Source organism: Tympanuchus pallidicinctus, unplaced genomic scaffold (genome assembly GCF_026119805.1).
Source record: "Tympanuchus pallidicinctus isolate F22 unplaced genomic scaffold, pur_lepc_1.0 scaffold5, whole genome shotgun sequence".
NCBI classification, from domain to species: domain Eukaryota; kingdom Metazoa; phylum Chordata; class Aves; order Galliformes; family Phasianidae; genus Tympanuchus; species Tympanuchus pallidicinctus.
In genome coordinates this window covers 51,892,182-51,900,846 of record NW_026294769.1, presented here as the reverse complement: position 1 = coordinate 51,900,846, position 8,665 = coordinate 51,892,182, and the positions used below count along the sequence as shown (strand labels likewise).

At 39.7% G+C, this 8,665-nt stretch overlaps 2 long non-coding RNA genes across 4 annotated transcripts; one reads left to right on the top strand and one right to left on the bottom strand.

The window, feature by feature from the left end:
• The first annotated feature begins 143 nt into the window (after window positions 1-143).
• LOC128090789 (uncharacterized) lies at window positions 144-6,992 on the top strand. Of its 2 annotated transcripts, XR_008211091.1 has the most exons (4): window positions 144-231; window positions 1,475-1,734; window positions 1,992-2,084; window positions 4,342-6,992. It is a non-coding gene; the product is annotated as an uncharacterized LOC128090789 (long non-coding RNA). The 2 variants fall into 2 exon arrangements; XR_008211090.1 differs by having other exon boundaries at window positions 1,475-2,084.
• Window positions 218-7,072, bottom strand: LOC128090790 (uncharacterized). Of its 2 annotated transcripts, none has more exons than XR_008211092.1 (3): window positions 6,980-7,072; window positions 3,561-3,817; window positions 218-1,037 (listed from the first exon to the last, which is right to left on the bottom strand). It is a non-coding gene; the product is annotated as an uncharacterized LOC128090790 (long non-coding RNA). The 2 variants fall into 2 exon arrangements; XR_008211093.1 differs by having other exon boundaries at window positions 218-1,034.
• Window positions 7,073-8,665: the final 1,593 nt, after the last annotated feature.

Here is an 8,665-nt window from a genome sequence, read left to right as displayed (position 1 = left end):
TGGTAGAGTGCTCATGAGATGCAGAGGATCTCCCTGTTCAGCCATTGGGCTTCTGCCTGGGTAAGAGTCCTGTGTGTCCGAGCTCTGCAGGATGTCCCAGTGCAACAAAAAAACCCACATGAAACAGTATGTGGAAGCAAGGAATCTGCTTTGATCACACCATTTTTGGCTCCATAGTCTGGGAACAGAGATGGTGTATTTAAATATTTGGTCCTAATGTCATCCTAGCAGGTAGGAATGGAATACCACATAAGCTTACTCTTTCTCACTGCAGATGCTACCACAGCCTCTTCTAAATGCTAAGAGTTATTTTGGTACACAATCTTTGAATATTTACCCTCCTCTAGCAGTCGATTGGCGTGAGGAGACGGAGTAACTTATCAAAGATCTTCCTTCTATCACAGGATAGCATGGTGTTCGACCAGTAATAATGATTAGGTTCCCTTTGGGATGGATCATTTCAGTCTTTAGATTTACTTGGGTGCTCTTAGATGCTAAACCTGCCTTTCTTTCTCCTACAGTGTCCCTCGCACGCTACATTGAGTTAGCAGAGTTGAATGGCCAAGAGGGTTGGCTGACAGAACATTGCCAAATACGATAGGTAGCAGTTAAGATGGGGGATGAGAACAGCTGGGAAGCTTGGGAATCTCCTTGTGTTAAGTAACTGACATAAGCAGCAGTAAGTAGTATGTTAAGTCTCATATGTAATGTGAGGACCAAAACTGATGGGATAATGCATAACAGAAGATGGCAAAAAGCCAAGGGGAATGGATAACCCAGCAGGATGAGAGGAGGATGCTTAGTTAAAGTCTGACATGTCCTGAGAGAGATTTCAGTAGATTGGGTGGCTGAAATCTTGTATGCATTATGGAACAAGGTGTGGGCATAGCAATTAAGTAATCATGAGACCTTGTACTTGATTCCCTTCATCTTTCCATTCTCCTGTTTCTCCACCTGTTATGTGCAGCTTTCACTCATTCTCTTGCTATTTGGCTCTTCAAGGAGATATATCATGTAGGTCTGTGTTTTGTGATCTGCTGAACAAAGCATAGGTAAAATGAAGGGCACAAGTATTTGATAATTCATCTCTTTAGTTCGAAATATTTGTAAGTATTAGTGAAAAATGTTCACAAGGACTTTACAGCCACAAATACCTTTATGCACTTTTGAAATGGCTACAGTAACTTTAAATATTTACTTTCTATCTGTTTTTGTGCTGCCTTGTAAGAAATAAATAAATAAAAAATCATGGCTATATCAATTTCCCATATAGGTATTCTTTTTCAGAAACAGCTTTCTCAGAGAAGTAGACTTCAATGGGAGCCAGATCCTGAAACTTCTGTGCCTCTACATCTTGCCTTGAAATGAAAAATCGCATGCTAATGCATTTCAAGAAAGTAACAGTGATGACAAGAAAACAGAGCATTCATGAGGCTTTTTTTTTTCTTTGCTTTTTTTTTTTTTTTTTAACAAGAGCAAGTACCTGGCAGGGCCCTGGCCATGACAGCGGAAGTACAGAGAATTGAGCCTGGGACTATCCTTTTACCTGGGAAAGACAACAGGGTGCTAGTGACGCAAGGACACTGGAAGGAGACAAAGGTGGAATTGGCATTTCCATCATTTTTACACAGAAGAGATCTGTGCCAATGAGGCAACCTCTTGTATTTGCCAAGCATATTGAATTACTAAGTTCAGTGCAGAATTTCAGCTTCCAACAGCATGCTCAAATGGAAAGTGAGTGTTTCAACAGTTCTTTGACTTGCATTTTATGTTGATTTGCTCCTTGCTGTGCACCATTTTCAAATGGTGCATCAAACCTTGTCCTTGTTACCTGTCACTGACCCAGAAGTCTGTTTCTGGATGATAGAGAAGAATTCAGCATTGTTTGGAGCCAGCCCAACCTTTCTTATCTGATTTCTCAGACTTTTAAGAGAAAAGGAGCTGTAATATTTACATTTTCAAAAGTTCTCAGAATAAAATATTTTGCATAGGTCACATGTGGCCAAGATGGCTTGGAAAGGTCTCATAGAAACTTTGAAAATACTCTGCTTCCTCTGACCAGGAACGTGCATAATCATATGCTGGTAGGATACTTGGATGCACTGTTGTGCTAACAACTACAAAATCACTGCTGTCTACAGAGCATTTATGTATTATTGTGCATTGTGTCTGAAATAGTGTATTGAAATGAGTGGGTTTGTATGTTCCTGCTTCAGCACTTGAAGTGATTCTGCACAGACATAAAAGTAGCAGACATTTCCATGCAAAAATAACCACTTATATAACTAACTGCACATCATATTTTCATGATTAATGAATTACCAAGCCACCATTCATATTTAATCCTACTGGACTCTGCTTCTTATGCAAAACTAAATCAGAAACTGGTCATTTCAATTCCATGAAGCTATTAATTTCCATTGGAAGAGAAAGCACTAGAAAAGGTCTAAAAATGCAGATATATACAGGATGTGATCCATAACCCAATGAAGTCCATGCAAATTTTTGCAATGACTCTAGAGGGCTTTATACAAGGACAAAGTTCTTCATATTTTCAGAAATTATATGTGTGGTAATGTGCATATTCCACACACTAATTAATGAATTACTTCACCAAGGAGCATAAGCTTTGTCATTCATTTTAGCTAGAGCTACTTGAAGTTCTCATTACAAAAAAATGAGCCAGATCCATATCCAGCAGAAATCATGGAAGCTACAGTGAAGCCAGCTGGGAACTTAACCCAGAATCTAAGTGGATATGATTTTCTTTGAAAGCATTTGTTGTTCATAGATGTTCATCAAATGCTTTTAATTAATATATTTTGCATTTAGACTTTCTGAAACTTTCTAGTTATAACTACCAGACTTCTGTCTTCAGTCTCTGAAGAGGTTCTAGATATAATATCCCAACGGTTTCTCAAGATGTGTAGAAATCAAATACACTACTCACAACAGCAACTCAATCTAAAATATGCCCAAATAAAAAGCAAGGAATGGCAAGGTCAGACATTTAGAACAAGAAGCATCAATGGAGAAGGAGAAAAACACAAAAATATTTCATCATGGCTTGAAGCATCACAAATTTGAATTTTGACAAGCATACAGTACAAGAGACACCCAAATTTAAGTATTTTCAAATGAGAATATCCTACATGAGAAATGCACCTTTTCATCAGAGAAAAAGGATATAAATGATGTCAATACTGAACAAAGACAAATACTTCTATGTGTACAAAGTCTTGCTAATGCTAGTCTTAATGGTGACAGATGCACAGATAGATAACTTTATCCTGGGAAACCAATACATTGGGAAAACTTCTTTCTCTGGCAGATCTTTGATCCAGATACTCAGATAAAATTTCCAAGCTTACTTGTGACACATCGACCAGACAGAAAAGCTGGAACAGTGTTGGTACCTGGTTTGGACTGTGGCAGAGTTTGCCAAGTAGCACTGTGCTCAGAAAGGCAGCTAGTTGCCAGCACATGTGGCTTGCCATGGGTTGAGGAATGTGTTATTCTCACAATATTTCCATAATACTACTGGACAGTGTATCTCTTACCTAAGTGAGATCACATCTGGAGTACTGGGTTCCAGTTCTGGGGTCCAATTTGAGAAAGACACAGAATGGCTGGAGACAGTTCATCTGCTATCCTGTATGATCCTTGAGGCCATCGGAGCATTTCTTTCTTTTCAACTCACTTCCTTCAAGGACAACATGGATGTTCAATACGGCTCCATCCAGCACAGCTCCTTCCAGCCCAACAAATGCCAAGGGCAGGGAATGTGAGCCCACAGCTCCTGCCCTGGGGGTACAGCCTGTTGATTGAAGGAATCCATCAATATGTTAGCTCTACAAATGCACAAAAAGCTGTAATGGAGAGCTGGCATCCCAGTGCCACCAGGAAAGGACCCTGAGGTAGGTGAGATCAGTTTGATGCTCAATACTATAGAAAATCTGGGAAACGACAGCAATTCTTCACAGTGAAACTTAAATTATACTCCTGAATCAAATCTTATCTGTTCCAAGGTGATGTTTACTGGTGTTTTTTCTTTTACTCTGTAGGCCTAATTATGAAATTTAAAAGATGCTCCAAGATGACCCAACCCTTGCTCTCTCTTATCTCCCACGGTATCTTAATACTGAGGGAGTGTGTGGTCTTTTATATTTGCAAGGAAAGCTACCCCTGGCATTAATAAATCTTCAGCTGGTGCCTTGAGTTCCCTGCACCAGGGAGCACTTCTAAGGGGAGATGGGCTGTTGCTCATGGACAGAGTGCTTTTCTGCTAGTCAGATTCAATACTTATTAAAATCAGTATCTGTCTTTTTCTTGATTTCATAGAATCATAGAATCAGAAAACTGCTCAGGTTGGAAAAGACCTTCAAGATCATCACATCCAACCAGTATATAACCGTACTGCCCTAGGTCTAACAACTCTACACTAAATCATGTCCGTGAGCACCACATCCAAAGGATTTTTAAACACATTCAGGGATGGTGATTCAACCACCTTTCCAGCAAGTTTCTGCAGGATTTTTTTTTTTTTTTTTGTGGCTTATGTTGCATTATGCAAGACTGTATTTTTATTATCTTTTACTTCATTATGGATAATGTGTACTTTCACATAATCCCAAGCAAATATGGCACAATGTAATAGTCCAGCAAACAGTTAACTGGAGAGTTTGTGCTACTAACCTGCTACGTGGTTGGTTACTGAATCTTTCAGAGCCTCATCTTTGTGAATGATCTTACCAGGAGACTGCTAGAAACTTAGTTACCTGATTTTGGAGGGTTTCCTCTGTGGAGGATTTTGCAGTGCCTTTTGAATACTTAGGACTGTGTGCAGTTCACAGCACAGTATGCTTGCTCTGGCTTAGCAATTAGGCTCTGCAATGGGAAACAGAGTGGGATGTGTGTCACTGTCTGCTATTCCCAGAGTCCTTGGCTTCTGAGCACCAATTTTTGGGGAAAAGAAACATTAAACGGTATTTGGGATCAGTCCCCAACAAACAGAAGGGGATTGGAAAGCTTCTCCTCTCTGTATGTTCCCTTAACTAAAGTTAATGTGAAGAGAACGAATCAAGAGAAACACAAACTGTCCTAGAGCAGCTGTGTAGGATAAAAGCATACTGTTAATTTGTAACTAGGAAATGCAATGTTCTCTGGAAAAACTGAATTAAAAATAATAAACTGGAATATTTTCTTGCTTGTGCTCAGAAGCTCACAATTTCTGTCCTGTCCAGTCTTTGTGCTGTAAGGGTCTATCACAACCTTGTTGCTGCTTGAAAATTTAGACATTTTAACAGGACTATGGACTGTGGAAGTGTTCAATAGGCAACCTCAACCTTTTGTAAATAATGGAAAAACTTGCATTATCTCATTCCAAATTCTTTTATTATAGTTATAACTCAACCCATGCAACTTCAAAGTCATAAAATTACATGACGAGAGTCTCAAAGTGTAATATGGAAAAAACAATAAGTAAAGCAAACAATATTATAAGGTGAACAAGTTCATCTTTCAGGTCTAGTGAACTCAAAACTAGCTCAGCAAAAATGTCATAAGTGCCACTGTAATAAAGATCTCAGTAACTGCATGCTGATACACAGCAGTGTGAGTTCTTGGTATTGGCAGAAATCGATTCAGCCTCTGGCTGTAAGGCTGCAGAAATAGGCACGTAACTATTTATTTATTTTCTGTGCAAACTGCCAACTGTAGTTCTGCTGCATGGTCCATTCTTACAGTTCTCACTGAAGATCAATGGCTGCTAAACTTGCATATCAAAGGGAAAACAACTCTTCCACATGCTACTATTTATCTCCCAAATGATGTGAACTCTTTTTACAAAGATTGATGAATTCTTTTTTTTTTTTTCTTTCATGTTTTTACCAGCTTCTCTCCCTTCTTTCTCCCAGACTGGGAAAAAAAAATGTGGTTTTATCAACATTACATTGGGAACTCAGACTTGCTGAGTATTTTCCATCTCTCTGATGTACAAAAATGTTTAGTGTTCTTTAAAAATGTAAATAATTTTCTTTGTAGATGAGTTCAATATCAGAAAAGAGAAGTTTAGTAAGTAATCTCTGTATTAAATCTCCAAGGCGTTTTGATGAGAATTGACAGCTATTTCTTAGTAACTCATGGATATTATATCAGTGTCTGGTAAGTATAGCTGCTTCTTGGAAGCTTGTAAAAGATACTTTAAAAAGCATTTATTTTACTTTATTTTGTCTACCTGCTTTCTCTAGGGTTCAAGATTAGAAGCTTTCCTTCCAACACTTCAAAATATAAACACTTAAAAAAACCGTCCAAGGTTTGCAGCAATTATTTGTTTTGATGGAGGAGCTAGAGTCATTTCTGAGCAAAGATCAGGGCCTCTCCTCATGATCATGGAAAGAAATGCCATTTACAACAGCCAGAGAATGGAAAATGTTAGCAAGTCAGAGCAAACAGAAGATAAACACTAGGCTTTCACAACACAACAGTGCAGTGTGTCCAACTTGTTATCAGTTTACAACTTCAGACTCAAAACCCTCTTTCCGAACTGACGAAGTTCTTTGTTCCTCCTTTATTGAGCTGTGCCTGTGCTGCTGTACTGTTCCCACAGTGCCTCCTGCAACACTGGTGCTGTGCAGCTAGCAGCTAGCAGAAGTTTAAAAGCTGTACAGTCCAACTTATGCTGAGTGAGGGGTTTTAGTACCTACCAACATTACATTAATGACAAAGTTCTTTCTGTCTTTTCAGGCATGGAAGTAGCTACAGGTGAGGCTGCTGGTTAGACTGGATGGAAGCAATGATTCCAAGTGAAAGCAATGTAAATTGGGAAGAGTTCATCCTATATTTAAATAGCTATAAACTAACCAGATCAATGAAATGTGATGGTTCACATTGCAAACATACCAATTCACCAGGTTTAGCATTCAGACATGAGAACATGTGTCACGAAAACAACCACTCTCCTGCCACAACACAAACTTACTTGTCTGTGCTTTTCCCTCAGTCTCTCCTAATTGCAGCGCAAGACTGATCTCAGCTCCATGTTCCTAGTCCCCCATTTGTTTGTGAGAGTGGCACAGGGGCACTTACAAAAGACTTTTGTCTTCCAGAGTCCCACAGGCAGGATTTTTCACAGTTTTTCCTTGTTATCCTCTATTAGCTGCAGTAGTGTTCTTCACCTGGGGCATGGAAACCCCACATCTTCAGGTGCTGGGCTGGCTGCCAGGTGCCAGCTGGTCTGCAGTGAGCATGGCCCAGAGGCACTGGAAGGAGTGCAATAGCCCGAGGTCCCTACAATGTTTCAGCAATGCCTTGCTGGCTAAATAAGTTGCTCAGTGTCAGAATGGCTCTGTTTTGAAATGTCTATCCCTCTGCTTCTCATCATGTCCCTACTCTTCCCACAACCTGGAAGAGGGTAAGAAAGAAGTTGGCTCCATGCCATGGAAAAGCATAGAGGGCAAAAGTGACTGATAAAAGCTATCCCCTCTAAACCAGGTCCTCCACGACCTGAAATGAAGTGCAAATTGTTGACCATGATGTTCAGAGGTAAGTCTCTCAGAAAGCTACAAATAATTGAGTAAACCACCCAAAAAAGAGCAAAACATTAGCTTAACACCAGCTGTGGTGTGCCTTTGTGAAACGTAGGGGAGGCTCTGAGATTAACCTTATTCCTCCCCCTGCTTCTCCATGACCTGAGCTCCTATCATCTGTGAGAAGACAAACTACCCCTGTTTTGTTGTAGACAGAGCTCTAGTAACAATTCTGGAAATCATTCTGCAAGTGGAAGGACAGACATGCCAGGAGACATGCTATATTTGTGCCAACACTATGACTTGCCCAGCTCCGCTCAAGTCCTGCAGTTACCCTAAGTAGCTATACTCCCCTAACTAAAATCTTGCTCTCACTCTCTCTCTTTTTCTTTTAAAGATGCACTTTTCTCTTTACTTTAGGAATAGCCTACGCGCCTTTTGGACTGACTTGCCCTTTTCTTTGTGGTGTTATCAAAGACATAAACAAGCCTTTCCAGCACTTGTCTAGTGACAGACAACAATCTTTTTCACATTACAAAACATTTTCCATTGAGAAGCCAATTGCATATAGCTGTATTAGTCCTTATAATTAATGTTTCAAGTCAGCTGAGGATGTGTTATGTGGAAGCTGGAGTGTGGCTTCTTTTAATTCAGAGTGACAGTAAACATATGTATATGTCTGCCTTGTTGATGCTTTGCAAATTGATATAAAAGCTGTAGCACAAAGATCTTCTCCAGTTTCTTACACAGGACTCACTTTCTTCCCTTTTGCTACCCATAAATCTTCAGGGTCATCTGTTCCTAAAAGTGATGTACAAAGCAGATACAATTCAAGAAAGTGGGAGGAGGCTTTGATTTCACAGGATAGCATAGTGGGCTGTCTGGATTCTTTAGGTGAAAAAGTCAGCGGAAGCTTCTCAATGGTGAATTCTTCAAGGGCAGATCACCGGTAATTATGACTCATATCCACATATTTAAAAGACACAAGCACACAGCAACACCTTTCTCTTAAAATCATGATGATCAAAACATATCTGAGACTAGTGTGTGGAAGTTGTGTCTCATTAAGTCCCATCCATAGTGATCCCCCTTTCCTTAACCAAAGTTCAAGCAGAATTTTTGCATTTATCCTCTGTGCA